The 18,165-nt window shown below is 36.7% G+C and overlaps 1 long non-coding RNA gene across 1 annotated transcript in view; it reads right to left on the reverse strand.

The window, feature by feature from the left end:
- Positions 1-4,517: 4,517 nt before the first annotated feature.
- Positions 4,518-18,165, reverse strand: part of LOC121074636 — a 45,946-nt gene continuing 32,298 nt past the window's right edge. The window contains exons 5-6 of the long non-coding RNA XR_005822453.1: positions 5,451-5,499; positions 4,518-4,864 (exon numbers count right to left, since the gene is read on the reverse strand). This is a non-coding gene — a long non-coding RNA (uncharacterized LOC121074636). The remainder of the gene's footprint in view (positions 4,865-5,450; positions 5,500-18,165) is intronic.

The raw sequence follows: 18,165 nt of genomic DNA on the forward strand, positions 1-18,165 counted from the left end.
CTCTGCCATATCAGTGATACCTATTTGAGAGTAAGAATATGCTTTTTTTTTAAAACATAGATTTTATTTGTAACAGTCATTCAAATATGGCCAGGCTGTGCTAAATATATACAAATTTGTAATTAAAGACCATTAAAATCATATTCTCTTGTTCCTTGTGGAAATATGGCTAATAACAAAACCTACAAAAACTCTGCATATGAAGACTTCAGATAGACACTCAATACTATTATAATTAAGAAGAGGATTGGAACCTTAGATATCAATATTCAAATCAAAGCCTAAATAAATCTATTCAAATTTGTATACCAGCAACATAGAGGATGACAGGTGTCTCCTCCTACATTGGTATCTGCAGCTCTGGGGACCAAAAGCAAAAAATTACTGATACAGGAGTCTAGAAACAGAAACAACAACAAACAACAACAAAAAAATTAACTCATATAATGATGACATGAACATTGCTTATATCTCTGGAACTATAATTGTTACAGTTGTTTTTTTTTTTTTTTTTTTGTAAAACAAACAGTTGCAAATGTTCAAAGAACAAAATTATCTGAGAAAAATGAGACCTTAACTCTTTTCACTCAGTGTTATGTTTTCCCTTGGAGAAGCATAATTATCTGCCAAATGTGGGATTATTCTTTTGTTTAAATCCTGGCTGGCAGCAAAAAAAAATCTGCTCTCTGCTAAAATTATCTAATTTTGTAGCTGTCTCAATGATATGTCTGCTTTTATCAAATGATGTCCTTTCTTCCTTGCTAGTGGAATACTCACTGTGCTCCATAAACAGTCAGTTTGCATTATGCAGATTATTTCACAAGAAAAGTGAAAAGGTGGGCTTTTGACAATGGTGGAAACAATGAAGCATGAAGAAATCAGGGAAGATCAAACATGCTCATTAGTTTAGAAGTTAAGAAATTGAGGCATTAACAGTAACACAGTATCTTTCTTGTTAGTTTCATACTGTATGAAATCCCATAATTGTCACATTAGAAAAAGCCTAATTTACTTTACAATAATCAAATATTTAATAGAAATTCTTCTGCTTTATATCACATGCAGTAGAGAGAACTCATTTATTGTATTACTTTGATGTATTCTTTTATTACTTGAAAGGCCAATTCAAATTGCGGAGTTTTTATGAATATTTTATAGGCTCTGTGTTCTGACTGATAACACTCTGATACATTCTGAGCCTCCATCTCTATTGTGCTCGAACTAAGTCCAGCACAGGAATAGACTGCTGAGGCAAAAACCCAGTTGAGTCATTTTCTATATTCCTTTATTTCCTGTTGTAAGTCAGAGCATCCCTAGAATAGGTACAGGTGCCTCCCAGGGACTTTGTAATAACTGAGCATATCAGTAGTGCAAAGTGATCTCTTTTTCACATCTCTTCTCTGGTTAGACATGCTTTTATTTAGGGTGAACCTAATTTGGGCAACTTCATGTTATAATCATCGACTTAGTCCAACTTTTGAGTTAGTACAACCTAAGACTAGTCTTGATCTTCTTTATTTTCTTGCATTAAATTATAAATGTCTTAAAAACTACTAGTGTGTGTTTTAGCAGTTTTAATATTACTCCTTACCTGGTCCATTTGGGTTTGAAGGATAATAATGATACAACTGGATTAAATTTTATTATTTCTGTATGTCTTCTTATGATTACAATACTGATGTTGTATAGATACTGAATTATTTTGATTCAATGGCATGTCAATATTTAGTGTCTTTTCTTCACTATAGGCTTTCTCCCTGTATATCCTGCTAAAGAAAAAAGGAAACACTACGTAGGATATTGTGAAGAAATATTCTAGGCAAAGTAGTGCATATATCAGAGTAGGAAAGACAAAAAGTATATAAAAAAGTGATCCATGCCTGCTCATTATATATTCTCACCATGCACAGCAAACAAAAACGCACACTGAAAACTAGTCAAAATACTACTAAAACCCATGATACATCTATAAATTGCATGTTCAATAATATAGTGGATATAGTCTGTTCCTTACTATCAGTGATAAATGACTTATCAAACTATTTCTACTTGCTCATCCAAGATCTGTGTTGTAAACACTGCTCAGAAGACTTAACGTGAAGTGAAGCACTTCAGGTGTTGGTCTCTACTGTACTGTAACAGGGTTGAAAAAGGAATCTGTCATCCTGTTATATGGCTAACAGCTCCATCTACTCACAGCAATTTTGTATGTACTAACCAACCAGTAAACCAGTATAAATGGTTTAATGACATTTTGTACTTACTTGAGCCACAAAATTATCAATGTTCCTGGGTTTGCCCAGCAATGAAATCCCAGTGTCTGAGCTTTAGTGAACACCAGAAGCAGAGAAATTGGTGCCTGTGTTTTAACAAGATGTCTTGTTTTCCTCTTGATGAGCAGACCAGAGGTTTTGCTATTCTGAAGTTGTGGGAAGCATCCAAGCCAATTAGACCTGGGACGGTTTTTGCAGTTCCTCTCCTTCATGTTCTGCCATTGAAGAGTCTAGTAACAGCTGCTGATGTGGCTAGCCCTTAAAAACAGTAAAATATCAGTACTGGACAATGTATACAACAACGTGGGTGTACTGTGAGAGAGAGGGAGGGAGGAACAGAGAGGAGAGAAACAAGATTTTAATCAGCTGCGTCTATTCTCAAGATAGAGACATGCCCCATATCATTCAGCAGCATGAAGATGCTGTGTTTTCACAATAATCTTTAAGATAGTGGTTAGAAAGAAAAATTAAATATTTCCTGTCTTTACCCCACAATTTGATAAGGAAATTAGTTCCTGCATTTTTTTGGTAGGAAGCCTTAGCTTATCCAGAGAAGAGTATATAAAGCCACAGTATTACACCATTAAATAGATTTGGTATTAGTTAGGTACTAAACTTCCTTTAATAAATATTAATACTTAGAAAAATCCTATACTGTGTTAAAAACACAATTTCAAACTCCTTCCCTAGCCTTTTAGCTTATCCAAAACTGACACAGAAAAGAACCTCTGAGATGCATAAAGGCTAAGGGATTTAACTCCTGTTTACATTTTTCCTCAAAAAAAAATAATATTAAAAGCATGCTTGAGTAAAAATTATGAATGAAAAAAGAATCTCTGTGAGTTAAATGCTCATCATATGCCTGATGTTGTGAAAGAAGTGCATCTCAAGACTATCATGCCTAATTACTGCATATTTTCAAGACATAATTAAGGTGAGCAGCTTTTATTCTGGTTAACTGTCACACTGCTGATTTGCAAGTGTGTGCAACTCTTTTACGTTTTTTCTCATACTTTCTTCTTATACCTCTTTCTTGTTGTGCCTCAGTACATAGAACCGTATTTTCAATAGTGTTTATTGTATCATGTCCCTGCAGCCCCACTAGCCAATGTAAAAAACAGCGAGGGTCCTGCATGACATGCCCAGAAACATGCATGTAAAGTATCACTTTTTTTTTTTTAAATGTTCTCTTTACCTATTGCATCAAATATATATATATATATATATTTTGAGGGGGGTGGGGGGGGTGGGGAGGAGGATGGTATCCCGCTCCTTTTCATCAGATGTTTATCTGATTCTGTAATCCAGATCAGTCATGGGTAAGATCAGACCAAGACAAATAGCAAGAAAAATCAAACCTCAAAGATATCTTCCAGTCCAGACGTCCCAGGCTCTTCAGAATGCTCAGGGCATTGTTACTCTACAAGTTTTATAAAACAAAACATAAGAAGCAAAGCCACACGCCTGCCTTTTTACTGAGTTCTCTCAGTAAAAAGATGTTTTCTTTTATAAAAAGAAGGCTAAATCTAAGGACTGTTGCCATCTTACAACCTACAGGCTATTTTCTGCCTGCAAGCTGTGAAGTACATATAAGGTAGCCTGGAAAAAAAGGCAGCCCAAAGCAGGATATAAGGGTTGATGTAGCTGCCAGCTGTCTTGCTGGTGCCCCATTTTGGGGCAGGGGCACCTCTATGCTGGTGCTGGAGGTGAGAAATACTTCAAATAAAGTCATCTCTTTAGATAATAATAATGTAATCGATGAAACTTTTCAGAAAAGCATTCCACTTCACTGATTTCAGGGCACTCAAAATCTACTTACAGCAGATCTGAATCTAAATAAAAGACTCAAACTGTGTCAACTTTTAAATCACTTCTTGTGATTCTTCAAGATACTGGCAACCTGATACCAGAAATTCTGCACCCTTTCATCTGTCTTAAGAAATGCTTATAGAACTAAAAGTCACTTTCCCACTCTTGGACTTCAAAAAAATCAAAAAGATTTAAAAATAACAATTATACAAAGGACATGAGAAAGGTCAGAAGAAAAGCTCTGGTTTCTCTGACTTCAAGCCATGCAGCTCTCTGAAAAGCATATTAAGTATCATTGCACCCAAACAGAGAAACAGCATAGCATCTTTTTTTTTTTTTTTTTTTTTGATAACAGAGTAACATTGAAAACTTTTCTGTTTTTTTTTTTTGGGGGGGAGTTGATATAAACCAAGTCCCCAGAATAAAGCCAAATTTATAAAGAAAAACAAAGAGTTGCATACCACTATATAAAGGTACTGGTTAGTTAGAGCCTCTCAAGGAGTCCTTATCGGAAAGCAAATGTAAGCTCAAAATCCAAATTCAGATAACCACTTACCACATTTTTTTTTTTTTTTCTCCAGGCTGCCTGTATGCTTTGGTGTGTCTCAGGGTTCTGATTATCCAGATCAGGAATCAAGGAGAGACAATGTTGGAGGCCACTTTCTCTTGCAGCCTGTGTGGGCCTGGCTTTATTTCCCCTGGAAATGAAAGTGCAAGGAACAGAAGGAAAGTCCTTGCTGGTTTACACAGGGTCTCACCTGTGCAGATGACGCCTCATGAACCTGACAGGCAAACATACCTGCTTCAATTCACACATTGCAAAAATCTTGCTATCATATTCTGATGATGTTTAAATTTAGCAACGAACAAGAATAGGAAATTATAAAAACATTATATAGAATAAAGTTACCTTAGCCAACGCATTCTTTTATAACTAAACTGCAAAAGCCTTAGATTTCTCTATATGCAACACTGTAGACACATTTAAAACAGGTAGGAAGAGAGATCACTGCATTAAACTTCAGTCATGGTTAGAAGCTGCATACCTGTAACCCAGACGTAGGAATCTCTTTTAATAACTTCTCTAGCAGAAATTTATCTGAGGTTTCTGGAGTCAGTGACTGAGGTCAGAATGAGCAAATCCCTTGTCCCGACCCACCAGTGAGTATCTGCAGGTTCTCAGTTACCTAACTTGAAATCACAGTGAGGATCAGAATGCACCGTGTAGAACAATTGCAATCCTTTACTGCAGAAATTGTGAGCTAAATTAATTGATATGCTCAATATGTATTTGGTATTTTGTGATTTCCAAATTGTTGGAAACACAGCAACATGCTGTTTATTAATGGCTTAGCAGGAAGCATGTACCTGCATGTGAGCTCCAGTGTGTCTGGGGAAGAGGAACAGTCCTGTGAGTCTGCAAGATAAGATGGAGATGAGCTGTGGGTTAGAAGACTAATACCACAGGAAGTGATGTTATTTTTTTTTGTTTTTATTTTTTAAGTCATCAACCATCAACAAAAGAAATAACTGTATTTCTGGGTAGTTTGGTAGAAAAAGAGAAATAAATCCAGCCCATCACCTCTTAAAGTGAGGCAGTTAGAAGCGGTTTATTGTTTTAATACTCAAGACTGGCAACTGACTGGTAAATATAAAAGCAAACTAGGCACTTCTCCCTAGTTACAATCATGGAAGATATTTGTACCTCCTATGTACCTAGGAGCACCTAGTTTTCTGAAAAGTATAAATATTACTAACTAAAATACTGATGTTAAATCATAACAGAATAGTTAACCTAACTATATTCCCACCTCAGAAAACAAGCATTCCTTGCAGATGGCCGCAGCCCATCACCCCCTGGTGATGTCAGTGTGGAATTTCTCAGTGTGGTGGAAAGGGACAGGTTGTGCCACAGCAGTGGACTTTGTAGTTTTCCTGAAGCCATGTTATAATAACATATTGACAGATAGCTCTCTGCAGACTTCAAGGGCTCAGATCTTTATTGCATCTACCAAGCAAATTGAATGCAATGCACTCAAAAATTGAACTCTTCACATGGCAGGTTCAGTAATGAACAAAGAACAACAACAATTTTTTTTACTTGTCTTAAAGTAATAATAAGCAAACTCCCAAGTCTCTACATATGGATTCAAAAGTTGAAACACTTGTGTATAAGTATAAAATTCTCAAAATCTTGAACTTGTACATGGTTAATTACTTAGTGCTAATGTACTCAGTGATTTCTTTCCTGGTGAACAGTAACACCTGCTGGGTATGTATTATCATAGTGCAAGAAGCAAAAAGCTTTACTGTTGTTTTCTTCTTAAGCAATAGCTGAAGTGGTGCCATTCACATTTTGTTATATAGAATTTTGTTACAGAGTACTGAAGTGTCTTGCCCAAGGTCACAGAGGATTTATTTACCCTGAGCCAGTGATCACTTAGCTTAGTTCCACAGAAGAATTTACATCTCGGGTAGCAGCTATTTATATTAAATATGTCATGAAGTAAACAATAAAGACTCAGCAACACTGTCATCATCATTGAAAGGAAAGGCACCTTGGAGGGAGGGAGTCGTCACAGAAAGAAGTCCTGCAACAAAGGGGCATTTTAGTGAGAGCAAGGCCAGAGGTTAACTACTGGTGTTACAGGAAGCATAAAGGAAAATTTAAGATTATGGAAAACTTATCTAGTTTCAAATGTAAGTGGATATAGTATGAATCACACCACTGATTACAGATTCTTACAGCTGCCCTGGTATCAGGCATAGGAAAAATAGTTCTGATTTGAGATTTTATGTTGAAACTGTCAGACTCCTCCTTTTGTATGATTTTGAAGTGAAAACCAGAGTTAAATATTTCCCTTTTTTTTGACACTTTTAAAACCCCAGACTCAAAACAGGACTTAGGACAGCTAAAACTACAACACTGAAGAGCATAAAGAAATTTTGCAGGAGACAGTGTGTCAATAGATGTTAGCAAACTAGTGAAAATATGAACTTGAGTATTTAGTTTTAAAGGTTTCTATTTGTGTAAATAATCAGAATCACAGTGACAAAAAGGAAATGCAAAAAGATGTTCAATGAGGAGAATGTGATGTCAGACTGAAAGATAATAACCAGAACCCATCTGCAATCACAGGCTATAAAGAACATTTTTCCTAAAGTGCATAAAAAGTAGTTCTTTTTGCAAATGTGTAGATCTTAGCAACAGGAGGCATATCTTGGAAGCAATAAACCGTTACTTATAAAAACAAAGCTTAAAAAAACAAAGCAAAACAAAACCTCTTCTCCACAGAGTATACTTTCACAGTCATTTACAGAGATCTGATATATAGACTGACCAAGGGTGTTTTTACTGTACTGAAGACTACACAGTTGTACGGAGCTTCAAGAGCCACTAAAATATCATTACGTTCATCTAGTCTAATCTCCTGCAGCACACACGGTAATATCTCTTAGCCAGGGACACTTGCACTGAGCCTGTCATTTGTGTTCAAGTAAGTATGCCTTCTCACCCAAGCTGAACTGTAGAACTGATCCATCACCATTACTTACGGCTACTTCACTAATTTTTTGTCATTGGCAAATTTTACTAGCAGTGATTACCTTTCAGATTCTTGTTACACTTGTTATTCAAGAGGTAGAATTGTGCTGAACCAAGTGTACTTCTGTGGAAGACTCTTTATAAGTAGTACCGATGGAAATTTCTTAAGAAAACAATTTATTACCTAACAGTTAATCATTCCTTACCCGCTTATATTGCGTTATATTAACTTTGTGTAACTTCTTTGAAATACATTATTTTTTTATGTCATTAACTTAAAGTATTTCAAAATTCCAGATGACTTGGCCATTCAGATATGAGTATGTGCTTTGAACTTCATTATTCTAACTAATGTGCAAGCTTCCAGTTTAATGGTCAGATGCACAGAAATAACCAACATTTTTACTGTCCCATAAAATTTTAATATGAATGGCAATAAACAGCTCAACTAGAGAAGTTATTATTTTTAAACTGATTTATGTGCTTTTCAATACTACGTTTTTGGTGCCCTCTTTAATTTTTACACTGTTTTTTTCAGCACTAAAAGTTAATTCTCCTAATAAGAAAAAGCATGTGCAACAGCATGTATATTCAAAGATTAATTTTATTGCAGAAGTGCTTCATCTCCTGAAGCTGAGATTAAAAATTTCCAGTAAAATGAAGCTTATTTCCTAGACTTGCAGCAATTCTTAGAATGAGAAGAAATGGGACCTCCATTGATAATTATTTTGGTGATGCACAGGAATACCTACACTTTTCCGAGCATCTTCAAACTCAGCCACTTTTTGCACAGCCACAGTTTGCACAGCCACTACCAGCTCCTCCGCCAAGGACACAGCAAGGCTGAGCAGAGCACCTAAGCCCAACCAACACTGACCCTGAGCCCGCAGGAGAGTGGAAATCGCAATTTTCTTACATTTGCTTTACACCCTTCCCTTCCCTTCCAGACTCATCCAATGCTTCTTAGACTGAAGTGTCTTCATCATCAAAGAGGAAGAAAGGTGGCCAAAGAAAGGAAACTGCATGAACAGCACTGCAAGTAAACTATTTGGATTTATTCTCAGAATTCTGATTTGGGTCAAGCCAGTCTGATCTCACAGTCTGTGCTTTTACCTTCCATTTCTTGCAGTGCATAAATGCATCCACCACAATCGTAAACTGGTCTCATCACTCTAAATAGCACCAAAGGACTTTTGTGTTTTTTGTTTGTTTGTTCATTTGTTTGCTTTTTCCTGGCTGTTCTCTCCAGGATGAAAATATGTTTTGTTAAATTGGTTCATTTAGAAATGGCCTGGGAAGATACTGAATTGACAACAATAGTGCATTGTTAAATTTATTTGAACAAAAAACATTGTGACATCTTTGTAATGAAAAAATGGCTATAGACTATTTTAAGTCAATACACTTCTGTGTTGCTACAGATCAGGGAAAACTATAGAGCTTGTTGAGTACAAGTTGGCTGAAAACCTCAGTCTCTATTGTCTTTGTGAGCTTGGGCTATTGGTGATTTTAAACTGAGTTTCTGGTAGGTCAAATACAGTTCAAAGGCTGACTGATTTTTTCTTCACCATATTATCCTAGAATAGTATTTTTGTGCAGATTTGAAGCTAAATTAATGTAAGTGGATACATAAAGAACACTCACGTGTGGATTATACTGAGTACAGCAAAGCAAAAATTGTGTCTCAATATACTTGAAAATGATACTTCAAAATATTTAGAAAAAAGTACAAATTATTAAGTGGAACATTTCTACATATAGTCAGGAGAGTTCAGCTTTGGTGAGATGTATTCAGCCTAAAGTTGAACATCTAGTAAGAAGACCCAAGGTGGCTTTATACCAATTATGTCTTTTATGAATCTGAGGTGTTAGAGACAGACAATTTGACTTCCTTACAACAAGTGTTGTGTAAAAGCAGGATCAGAGCTGCCTAAATCACACCTGTGGGATCAAAGAAGCTGTACAAGCCAGATAGCAGATAGCACTAGTAACACTTGGCTGCTTCCTACATATCACTTTGGGATTTCCAAGAGACTCTTACAGGTCATACATTTCCAAATGTTGAGCAAAGATGACAGCAAAGATGGAGAGGTGAAGACAGTTTTTCTACCCATCAATTCCAACAAGTCTAATCTTATTGCATAAAAATGCACTTTAAATAGCAACTCGATGTAGCATTATTTATAACACAGGCAAGTATCAATTAGAAAGTCACCCATTTAGGATTTCTCTCTGCTGCTTTTCATTAATATAAAAATAAATTACCATCAAAATCCTTAGAAGGAAAACTCTGTGTAAGTGACTTTCCTGGGTTTATCGGAAAAAAAGCCCTACAACAAAAAAGTGAGGTAATGTCCAAAATGTCTACCAGCTTCTTCAATGAAATGTCTCATTTCATTGCCATCTTACTTTTCAAAACAACATGAACAAGTTGTCTCTCCAACCAGGGTGTAGTGCAAGCCATCATTCATGAGAATGCCACAGAAAGGATCACTGTCTTTTGACAACATGGGCAATTTACCAAGCTCAATATGCATACTGAATCAAGAAAGCTCTTTCTTTTTTTTTTTTTTTTCTTTTTAGCAAGTGAGGAAAAAGCCTTAAAAAAACCCTTCTTTGTAGTGCTCTATTTGCACACATTCTAACCAATTAAAATTTTATATTCTTTAATATTTACAACCTGGTTATAATGTTTTTGTTATAACAGTCACCAAGATGACTGTATGATAAAGGAATTTAGAGTATTCTCTTTTTACCACTAATGTACTGTCTGTGGGAGGACCAGGAGGAGGTAATCTGTGTTCAGTCACTGCTTTAGCCTTAAAATATTCAAAATTAGAAAATACTTCTTCAATCTCTACAACAATATGAAGGAGTAGGAAAAGTGAGACATCGCTTTGCAAGTCCTCACCTATTTAGGAGAGCAGAAGGCACAAGTAAGCCAGGATGTTGTTTAAAACTGTATCCTTAAAACAGGGTTAGCAAGAGAGCAAAGGTGCCAAAGCAAAATCCAACTGAGCATAACAAGGATGGAAGAACAAGCTCATTGGAACCAGTAAGTAGCTTGTGTAGGGTAAATTAGTATATCTTAAAATTTTGTCTCACCTCATTTTGCCAGCTTTCAATGTATTTGTATTTACTCATCCACATCTGAATTTCACTTTACATTTCCATTTACTTATTTCTTGTACTCCCTTTTCACAGACTCTCTGAAATGGAATACAAATGCAAAGTAAGTAGTTGAGTGACTATGAAATTATTTCTAACCAAATAACTTCTTATTCAAACTCAAGTTTCTAACTAAATTATTTCTTCTCCCTCACTTGCTGTAAACTAGGAGAAAATCAGTTGTTTTAGTTCCACTTACAGGCCTCTGCTTAAGAAATATCTATTTAATTTATATACTTGCTAAAGCAGCATGTTGTTGGCTTAGTCTCTGAAATGTCTCCTCCTTCAATCAAGATTTTCCAAAAGAGTGGGATTATCATCAGTGAACAGGGATTTCCAGTGTTGATTCATAAAGATATATGTGAGACACTTAGTACTTGAACTGAGAAAGCTACTGGTATAGAGCAAGACTCATGGAATTATAAAATTTGTAATTAATGTTATCTGAAATGAATCTGAGATCAACAGAGCCCTTCTCCTGCCAAAAGACTTTCCTACAAGAGAATCTCAAATTCCATTGTCCAAAATAATTTTAAATTACCTCATGCATCTACATGTTCCCTAGTAGCATTTCATGTTGTTTAACAGGATTCAACATAAAGAGCTGAATTTTCCCTACTAATCAGTCTAAATTTCTCTGTGCTTGCTTTCATTGTATTACTTATCCTTAGACTACTTCAGGTCATCCTAAATGAGTTTCCATGGTTACTACCAGCAACATACCTCCTGATAACAACGTCTCCTGTGAAGCTTCCTATTGGTATTCACTCCTTTTCAGCGTTTTCAATGCATTGTTGCAGTAGACAGTAAGTTAAGCATCGAAAAGGTAAAAATGTTGCAAGAACCAGAAGGACTGAAAAAGAAAAACCAACCCACTTTAAGAAGATCATCATATTTGTGCCTGAAAAAAATAATAAAAATAAAATAAAATAAAATAAAATTAAAATAAAATAAAATAAAATAAAATTAAATTAAATTAAAATAAAATAAAATAAATTACTAGACCAGACACGTATCCTTCCAATGTTTTATGGAGACAATAAACCAAGAACTGAGTAATACGTTCTGATCATCTGGTTTAGACAGACTTAAAATACTTGTCTGGCAAAATTATTGCTTTATATAACAGTTTGTTCTTTTTGTTGTGATTAATGACTTTGCTAGTTTCTAAGTAGCAACAGTTCCTACAGCTACACTGGAGAAAGCACATTTTTTGGAACTGCTGTTACCTGCTGGTAAGAAAATGACCATCCTGCCAGCGCGCTTTATAGAATCCAATTAAATCCTGTCCCAAACTAGAAAGTGCCTAGTGCAGCGTTTAAATAGGTAAGAATTTTAAAGCATCCTGTTCTTGTTTTTCTAACTCATTTGCACTATATTCCATGTGAATCTTCAGACAAGATAAATTGCTTTTGTTTGAAATTAATTTACTTATAAACACATATTCTTACCAGATACCTTTGAAAGCAATCATACTTCCTCACGACTCCTTTTGGTGGTTCAGACGGTTTTTACGGCTTGATTTTTTTTTTCAAGCTCAGTGTAGTAGAAGCACATTGTGCACACATCTTTTAGTGTTTGATCTTTTTCATTTACAGAGCTTGGTCACAGAACAAGGATGCATGAAAATACAGCTTTGTTTCACAAGTATAAAAATGAAATTTGTAGTCTTCAGATAAGGAAACTGAATAAATTTTAACTGTTGTAGAAGTCTGATTTTTTTTTTTCCTGTCTAAAACAGAAGCAGAAACCTGGCAGAGCTATTTTGTATCCAGAAAATGAGCTTCTTTGCAATGTGATGGTTAAACACAACACTCAGCCCACTGCTACCACTTCAGCAGTTTCCTACAGCAATGAATAGGCAGAACAACATCCGTAACCAAGCACAAAATATAGATCCAACCTGTGCTTCAAACACACTGGATCGGGGCAAAGGAACATTAGGCAAAATACTGGAGTTTCCACACTTTTTAAAAGATGTCTTCATACCTTTAGCTTTTCTTTGTAAAACAGGAGGGACTAGGAAAATAATTACCAGGTCACCATGCTTTGAGCGAAGAAAGAGAACCAATCTTTAAGAGTTTTAGGAAATCTATTGTAGGAAAGAAGTTGTTTTATTTCCAATTGCCAAAACTTAAAGCTGCAGAAATCTCTTAAAACATGCATGGGACAAAAAATGCTGAAGCAGTAGCTGGATTTTGAGAGAGCATCTGCCAGAGATTTGTATTCAATTGTATGAAGTGGACATATGGATTGAGTTACATTGTGTGAAAAGAGTTTGGCACACAGAAACTGAACTTCTATAAAAGCCAAGGAATACAATGCAGAGGAGCCAGGAAGACAAAGTCTTTCAAACTGAGGTAGAAAGTGAAAGAAAACAAGATCAGAGAGTTCTGACATGTTGTGTCGTATAATAAAGGACAGTGAAAGTAAATTTCTCAGAGCGCTCTTGAATAAATCTAGAGCTTAGCGCCATATTCCAAAAATAAATGAGAACAATCTGTGTACAAGAAGGTTAGCAGCCAGTCTGTTACTATAAACTCATTTGGTTTTGTTTCTTATTCCTATTATTGTGGTTTTGGATTGTTGGTTTGTCTTTTTTTTTTTTAGAAGAAACATTTCACTGTATGGGGCCAAAGACAACTCTACTAGCAATAAAGACATTTCAGAATTGAGTAAGGCCCCTTTAGCAAACACCAGAGGCTCTTCCAGTGAACCGTAGGTAGAGAGGACACAGCCTTCCCACCAGAGAGCCAGTCCACACTTCAACAACTTCTTCTCCCCATTATATCAGCCCTGTGGTAGATGGGGGTCTGGCTTTCACTTGTAACTTCCTGCTTCCTGAGCCTTTAGTTTGACTTTTATGCTTTGTGCCAATATTTTCTTCTCTTCCCCAGCTTCTGGCTGCTGTTGCACAAGTGTGGATGTTCTTACGTTCTTTCCCAAGCTTTCTGGCTCTGGAAGGAGGTGAAGGGTTTCATGCATAGCTTTTCTTTTGCACAGATGTTACTGGCAGAATGATTATCTTACTGGCTTTACTACTTGACTACTGCTCAGAATGGTGCAGGCCACAAAACCCCCTTTACAGCTAGATCTTCATGGTATTTCCTTATCAATGAAGTTGAAAAATGTAAAGGTCAACGTAAAGGTAATATTATCTGGTCACAAGCTTATTGTGCACCCAACAACCACTTCAATCATAACCCAAATCCCATGTACCAAAGTCTGAACATCTCTAAGTAGATCTTTTTGTACTAGCTGCTAAATTACTCCTATGATCCTCCAGTCAGATCCCTTGGGCCAATGATACAGAATCTACAGTTTCTCAATAATTTCATGCTTGTCATTTTTTCCTGGAATCACTGTCAAAGAACAAGTCTAAAAATGGTAAAAATTCCAGGATCCTCAAAAAAGCACTGTAAGAGAAGTCTGAGAAAAAAATGAGGTTTTACGCTTTCAGTCTGATTACCTCAGCCTAACTACAGACTAAAATTAACCTTGGGTTTAATATGAATTCTTAAAGTTTGTCTGTATATTATTTCTTCATGCAGCTGTGGGCTCAGGACTTCTACAAAAAGACAGAGACATGGAGAAAGACAGTCAAGGAAACAGGACTGGCAGTACCAACGTAAGTCTGAGGAGCTGTGACACACCACAGGAAAAGTACAGAGCAAGTTTGGGTGATGACTTTGATCAACTCTATCTTTGACTTTTAGTCAGTCTTTGTAATTATGGTCATTTTCTTTCATTTTATTGTGGTTTTTCAAAATGTATCTGCACTTTACAAATGCTATTTTCCTCAGTTGAAAGAATCCAAACAAACAAGCAGAAAACCATGCCAAAAGCACAACCCCAAAGTACATATTATTCGCAGCCATACATTCAGAGGGCAGAAAGAAAATAAAGCTGACCATGTTTCTGTGGTATTTCATCTGAGCCTGCCAACCCAACCAATGCCTGTTACTGTCTACACACCTACCCAGGCAAACATACACCAGCCTCCAACAGGCCCAGGTTCCTGGGAAGCTGAGGGAAGTGCTGTGCCAACAGGGTCTGGATGCCTGAGCTGCCTTCCCTATGAATGGTTCACGCTAAAGTGAAAGACAAACTACTATTAAACAGAGGATCTAAGACCACAAAATCTCAACTTTCAAGCCAGCACCATAATATTGATGCATTATCTATAAAAAAAGATATGAGATTGATAGTGCTTTCTGCAGAAGTAAAACACAGGTGGGGACTGAAAAGCCGTTTATTGTTCCTGTAGTGGAACACTGCTTTATGATCTGAAACCAACATCTGCCAAAGAGGTTATCATTCACACGTACAAATGAAGTATACTGCAAGATTGAAATATTAATTAACCGATTGTTTATTCAATTATATGCTGTGTCCCTACTCTAAATAAACAAGCCGAATAAGTTTTTGAAAGCTCTCAGCCTAAAGAGCCTGAATCATATTATCAGCTATTAAATTAAACATTTAGTAGGCTACATTTCTTTGAATATCCTTGAAAGGATATAACCAAGAGTCTGTGGTACTTCAAAAACAGCACTTTTAAAACATTTTAGCTTTTTAAACAAAATTGCCCTGAATTTTTTAAGAGCCTAAATATGCCTAGAGATTAATTAACTTCACTTTAATTAATTAAGCTTAAAACTTAAAATTAATTAATTAACTTTTTTAATGCTTTTCCAGCAATTATTTATATAAAGTGCAGGGAATCACTCAATAAATAAGAGATGCTGTGTCCAACAGTGTAAGATCTTCTTACCTTAAATCACAGGCAATAGAGAATAGTGTGAAATTCCTCTCTACCTCCCCCAAGAGCACTATTACCAGGTGTAATGTTAGAATGGACTGTAGAAACTTTAGGTTTCCATGCTGCCACCACAGTCACCTTAATAGTTCAGAGACTACTGTGTTAGTAATTCCATGGCACTGACTGCTATAATTTGGTTTATATGAAAAGAGATACTATAACATGTCAGTGGTGAAAGTAAGAGGAGAGTCATGCCCAGGACCAACAGCATTTACAATTAGAAAGTTACAGTGACAGGCAGAGCAGATGTACTCAAACACAGAAAACACCTGGCAAGTGTCACTTTGCAGTCCAGCATGTGCAGAAATGTTTTCATAAGTGATGAAGTTTACAGCAGCACTGGAATTATATCTTTTTACTACACAAGAAACTGGCTGCAACAGCAGCTGCAGGACAAAACTTTGTCCACCGGCCAGCTACACCCTTCTGAAGGGTGAAAAAAATGCTCAGATATTCAGAGTTTAAAACTAGGATATACGTGCTGTAGGATATTCATTGGTGTAGCACTTTCATTTACTAAGACAAGTGCTTCATATTTATATTTGGCTCTTGGACAAAGATTTCATTAAAAAGATTACCCCAAAAGAAACAGCGAGAATAACTGTATCCCACATAAATCTCCATCTCCCTCTAAATTACAGACAGCATAAAGCCTATGGAACATTTATCACTTTAAAAAACAAAACCAAGAAAAAAAAAATGTTGTTCCTGTTGTATTACAAAGCAAAGGTGGAAGAACTTCAAAAATAACCAGACTGCTTACCCCTTGAATAAGCAAAAATGGTCAGTATGGGAAGCATCATACTCATACCATATGCCAAATACTCTTGTCTATTTTCCTCATTTCTAAATGAACTCTCAGATTTATTTTACACACTGCTCAAAAAAGATTAGCAATTTTCCCCTTGACTGCACAAAGGCCTCAGAATCAGAAATATGAATCCTACGTGAGCCTGTTCCCAGTTTTCCTTCATTATTTCGTCTGTGGTTTTGCCATGAGGACTAAGGTGGAATGGCTTTGTCCCAAAAACAGGCTGAAGACTGACTTGGGAGGGTTCAGGAAAGCTGTTTATACCAAACTTTTTTCCCAGTGTAATACACCCCTTGATCTACCACTGGAGGTAGTAATTAACCTATAATCCCTGCTCAGCTGTGAGAGAAGCGAGGTGCCATAAAGCTGCTGATGTAGTCTGAAAATTCATGTGGCACTAATAAGAACCAGCTTTTGCCACAGCAGTGACATGAAGGCAAGTCAGGACCCCCAGTCCATAGCGAGTAACAACAGCATTTTTCTCCTGCAGACATTATGTGTGACTTGGGACAAGAGAACAGACCCTGCTACCTGATTCCAAGACTTTCTGGTGCATGTGGGAGAGAGGATGAATTTGACATGGGAGCATCAGGAGGGAAAGGATAAGGGTTAAGCCCAGATGGACAGAGACATTTATTCTGATGCTTGAAACTGAGCTCTGTTTAGATTACAGGCCAGGTTTCACAGCATCAACATCGTTCAGTCATTCTTGAATTAAAACAGAACTGGCAGGAATTCAACCTGGGTGATTAACTCTCAAAATTTCAATGTTATTAAAGACGAAAATAAGTACAGCCCAAATGAAAAAGCTCTGGCTGTAACTGAGAACTAAGAAGTCAAATGTGCCACTGCTATGAGCCCTTGAAGCCCCTGCGGCCATGGTGATGATCTGTGCTTGCACTCGTTGGAGGCACTGTAAATCCAGCCTGCCCAGGGGAGTGTTGTTCTGAGTTCAGTGGATCAAATTAGAACTTACTGTCTTCAAAGCAGATTTACTAGGGGACTAACAGGTTTTCAGCATTTCATGCTCCCTCAGTGACACTTCCCTGAAGTGTATACAGGATTTCTGGGTAAATGGCATGCGAGTCAGGTAACTGTGGTGGTGGATCTGGACTTCTACAAAAAGCCTGGTCTTTGTATGTCTCTGCAGATGTACTCTACAGAGAGAAACTGACCGCACATGTAAAAGGTGTCCTGATGTTTCTGGATGCTACCCATGAATCCAGATATTTTATTTCTTGTGGATGCACGTCTCCTGAGATGTATCTCTTCAGATATGCCCTCTCAACTTCTCACTTAGTACAGAGGGAAATGAAATGCAAAACAGGTGTGGATTTCTGTCTGTGCAGGTTTGCAGCCTCAGGTCTGTAATGACTGAAGTTTCTGTAGCTCACATTAAGAAAGGCACAGGCATACACTAGGGAGAGTCAAAGAGCCATAAGCTCTCAATAAGAACCATTCTGGAAGGGGACAAATGTAGTAAAATGGATTTTGCAGGCCATCTTTCCCAAAACACAGAAGGCCGGTATTTCCCTGCTCTCTGGTCTACTACGTGATCACCCTGGCAACATCAGCGCCCTAGAGAGATACATTAAAATTGCTTAAAAGAACACTTTTTTTTCTAGTGTTTTAGGTAGTTTAGAGTCTCAACTACAAATTCACTGCAGCTCTGCAAGCTGAGATGAAAGGTGCAAAAAGCTTTAATACAAATCTAGAAGTCCCAAAGGAAAATTCTCTG

This window comes from Cygnus olor, chromosome 9 (genome assembly GCF_009769625.2).
Source record: "Cygnus olor isolate bCygOlo1 chromosome 9, bCygOlo1.pri.v2, whole genome shotgun sequence".
Taxonomy (NCBI): domain Eukaryota; kingdom Metazoa; phylum Chordata; class Aves; order Anseriformes; family Anatidae; genus Cygnus; species Cygnus olor.